Source organism: Mycetomoellerius zeteki, unplaced genomic scaffold (assembly GCF_001594055.1).
Source record: "Mycetomoellerius zeteki isolate Tzet28-1 unplaced genomic scaffold, Tzet1.0 scaffold114, whole genome shotgun sequence".
NCBI lineage: Eukaryota > Metazoa > Arthropoda > Insecta > Hymenoptera > Formicidae > Mycetomoellerius > Mycetomoellerius zeteki.
Genome location: NW_017256062.1, coordinates 2,205,349 through 2,209,467, shown reverse-complemented (window position 1 = coordinate 2,209,467; position 4,119 = coordinate 2,205,349).

The window sequence follows — 4,119 nt, the reverse complement described above, 5'->3', positions numbered from 1 at the left end:
GCGTAGAGAGAGAGAGAGAAAGAGAGAGAGGACGACGCAGGGGATGAGATAAAATGAGAGAGAGGGGGGAATGAGCGTGCGTGTGCGTGCGTGCGTGCGTGTATGCGAGACGATCACCCTCCTCAAACGCTCGATCACACCACCTGACCTGCCGGATGACACACAAGTTATACCGGGTGTTCCAAAACCACGTATCCTAAAGTCTATTCTTTGTCGCTGCACTGGATTATACTAAAACTTTCTTCCTTGCTTTCATCAAATGTCGAATATATATATCTATACACACACACAAGGCCGTGCAAAGGGTTTTTGGGACCCTAGTGCAAAAATAAAGATGACTCTGTTCATAAATTTTGTATTAAAAAAGCTTTGAGAGGTTTAGAAACAAAACAGTATAAATAAAATTAGGTCGGATCTGTACGAGCTATTAATTATATATTCCTATCATAGAAAGTTAAATATATAGCTATTTGGTTGAGTAAAAAATTGCATCATCGATATATGTATAATTTCACATTATAAATTTTACATATAAAAATTTCATTAAATTTAAATTATTATTTACTTTTATGAAGAGTATAAATGAAATATAAATGAATATCATTTGCATGTACAAATTAAATTGAATAATTAATAAAATTATTAATAACTAATATAGTTATGAATAACTAATAAATGATTAACCTAGAGAGAAACAATAGGTATAAAATGGATATATTTAAGTAAAACTTTGGGGCTCCTTAGCACTAGAGGCCTTCATATAGTGCACGTCGTGCACCTCCTCTTTGCACAGCCCTGTATATGTATATGTATATAATATACATATATTTTTTTTATTTCAAGTACAAATGTACAATACACGGGAAAAATGATTTTGCGGAAGTATCCAAAATTTAGGTAGACACAAATCTGAAAATAATTTTGTTAGACCATCAAAATAATTAATGTAAGAAATTCAAGCATGATGAGAACAAGACTACAGAAAATTTTGACATTCTAGCAACCAGCTTAAGCGTTTTACATAATTATTTTAATAATTCAAAATTATTTTCAGATCTGTATCTAGCTAAATTTTTAGATGCTTAGATAAAACCATTCTTTCCGTGTAGTTCAGCTACAGAGAACAGAGACTTCTTCTCCCGACTTGGGAAACGATTCTTCTATTCGACGGAAAATATCGAGCGGCGGTCTGGTTTTGCCATATTAAGGGAGAATATTAATTGGTCTTCCGATTTTATATCGCGTGTTCCGATTTTCAAATTAAGCTTTTAGAAAATAAAATCCAGAGACTATAGCTGGATGATTATCGGCAATGTTATCGTTTATTTTTTCTTTGGAATTTCAACATAGAAATTACAAACGTCTCAATAGTCTTTCCTTGAGGAAGAATCGCCTCCTAGTCGAGCCAAGATATCCGCGTGGCGAAAGAGTATATCCGGTGGTAACGGAACACCCCATGTATAAACGCGCACGCCACGGCCTCCGCTCCGCACTTCGCCCACGCGGTGAATAATCTGAACCCACGAAAGGTTACATCTATTCCGTGCTTCCGCGCATATCTCGTGACGTATACTCCTCCGATGACGACACCCACGAAACCGCATCCGACCGTACGTACCCCCGTGTTCCTCCCGCCCCTTCGCGCAGCCTTATGCGGGTCTGTTCCTGTTCGTGTCTTTCTTTCCTACACCTAATTGCCGGATTTTATACATATATTTCACTTGCGTGTACGAGTATCAAGAATACAAACGTATTTCTTTTTTTTTATTTCAAGAAGAATGACACGCGAAAAAATGTAAACGGTAAAACATAGCAAGAGTGACTAATCAAAATCGAGAATTCTTGAGAACGTAAGCCTACAATTTTAAAAATCTCGGATATGAATGATCGATTCACGTATTTTGTTTAATTGAATCATTGTGCATGTCAAGATGGATATCTTTAGCCGGTGCGGTGCGACCGACCGTCCGCGAAAAGTCTATTCTTTTCACTTGTATCATCTACGTTCGCAAGTTCTCTTTTCTCCTTCTCTTTCTCCGCTCAATCTGAATATATATATTTGTTTCATCTTAGGTGTAACTTTTCTCAAAACTATAAAGAAAAACTCATCTGCAGAGAAACGAAAGTAGATCCATTTAGCTGCACGTTTAATTTTGCACTCTTATGTTAGTATATTTAAGATTAAGATTAAACGAGAAGAAAAGAAAACGTAGGAGCTGACCTAATTTTTTTTCTCTGGAAAGTTCAATTTAAAAAAATCAGGATTTTTTTTAACAAGAACGAGAGAAAAAGAGAAAGAGAGCTAAAGCATTATCTGATTCGTATACTATTAAACCTATATATGTATACAGCATCAAATTTAATTAAATTTAAATCGACACTGCTTCTACTCAACATATCGTTTTTTATACTAAAACAACGGATAAATTTGACACTATTACTAAAGCACTATATGTATAGTGTCAAATTTATCCATTGTTTTAGTACAGAAAAACGATATATTGAGTAAGAGCAGTGGCAACTTAAATTAAATTAAATTTGACACTACAGGTTTAACAGTGTAATGTTTCCGTACATGAAACACGAATACATAATAGTAGTAAAAAAACAAACAAACTGGCATATAGCTAAAATTATAACGCACGTTAATACAAAAAAATTCAAATTTTAATATTTTAAATAAAAAAAAGTCGCGCTCTCTCCAACATCAGAATAATTTTGCAAACAGGACAATCAGAATTTTCCAGATTTTTTTGTGCAATTTCGAAAAATTTCAATTTTGACGCTGGATGCACGGGTATTGTATTTAATGTCACTTTACTCGCAAATTGTCGTATTTGCATCGGCGGAAATCAAAGGGATGGCTCTCATGCGACACTGGAATATTCAGAACACAAATTCACCGAAATTACAGGAGCAATCAAGCCGCCAAAAATATAACTGATCCAATTCGCGATCGTTACGGCGTGACGTTATTCTCAAATCACTCGTTTCTGATGGAATACCGTGAATTACGGAAAGTAGTATCTCTGCCATTCGAGAGAAATTGTAGCCGTTCTATTCCCTCTCCCTTCCCCAAATGCATATCACAATCATCCTGACCGGAAGGATTCCACAGTTTCCACATATCTATGGAGTTCTCGTCATCGTTTGAGTCAGGCAAGTTCGCGATATCGTTCATACATAATACAATATCGCGTTTCGCTGCGTTGGTTGGATATTTTGACCCGCCATTCACCGTACACTCTCGCCAGTCTCGCCGGGCGGACCGTCTCCCATCATACAGCGATTGCCGAACTTCGGTTCCGCGCGACGCGGTCTACACGCGGATCGTTGCTCCGAATCCTGATCGACGCGACGGCCGTGGAGCGTGCGACATTTTGCGACGTGTCGAGATTCAGACTTCCCACGATTCTCGAATTCCGCGAAAACCGCCGCGAACGCGACGAGCTCCGAAAATTGGAGAACTCGCGTATGTACGCGGAGAACAGTAATATCCCAGGTAGCAAGTTATTTATTGTCATTTTGACATCAGAATAACGTCTTTAACGTCAATTTTCTGACGACAATAATGTCAGCTTGATATCCAAATATACATAAAAAAAGATTCAAGTATCTAAATTTATCTTTATCTATATAAGAGATACAGATCTGAAAATAATTTTATTAGACATTACATGAAAATAATTACGTAATAGGAGTATCAAACAGAATGAGCAATGCTGCAAAAAGTTTAGATATTCTAGCAGCTAGATTGAGTGACGTCCTATATAATTATTTTGATAATCGAACAAAATTTTTTTTCAGATCTGTATCTAACTAAATTTTAGTGGTATACATGAGAGCAAATCATCTTCCTCGTGTATGTACTCGCGATAAACGCGCGCTAGTTTCACCGTGTGAATCTGCTTTTATGCACTTTTTCGAACCATTATAGGGAAGGGTAAAAGCAAAACGCGCGATCACGAGAGAAACGGACCCAGCCAGCGAGGCGGCACTAACTCCGGGGATTGTATTGCGGCCGTCGTCGCGTTAGTATCGACGATAAGCGGCGGTGTTCGGCGCGTTCGACGGGGGCATTCGCGGGCAACGTCACGTCACGGATGGCGAAGGGCGAAG